This window comes from Mastomys coucha, unplaced genomic scaffold, assembly GCF_008632895.1.
Source record: "Mastomys coucha isolate ucsf_1 unplaced genomic scaffold, UCSF_Mcou_1 pScaffold22, whole genome shotgun sequence".
NCBI lineage: Eukaryota > Metazoa > Chordata > Mammalia > Rodentia > Muridae > Mastomys > Mastomys coucha.
The window spans coordinates 210,709,398-210,709,822 of NW_022196905.1; positions in this window are offsets into that span (position 1 = coordinate 210,709,398).

The following is a 425-nucleotide window of genomic DNA, read 5'->3' on the forward strand; positions in this document are numbered from 1 at the left end:
TTTAAATTTCTTAAATTTGGATACTCAAGGCTGCTCGGCAGCGGACAGGCATCAGGATTCTCATGGTCCACCTAAAAGCATGGTGAAGTGGAAGGATATTTTGACAGGCTCTTGGCGAGGGCCTGATCCTGTGCTGACATGGGCACAAGGTTCTGTTTGTGTTTTTCCTCAGAATCAACAAGATCCAGTGAATGCCTTGTGAGAAAGATTCACCATGAAGATCTTCCTGAGGATTCTGGTGATGGTGGCAGTGATGACGCCAGGAATGACCGAGCCAAGATGGGGAATCCTGTTGGTGTTCCTGAAGCCAATGCCAGTCAGACATGACACAACCATGTTTCCACGCTTATTTAGTATCAATAGGAGCTTAGGCTTACCCTACCTTCCCTCTGATAATCAGATGAGTGCTATAGAGGGTAATAGAA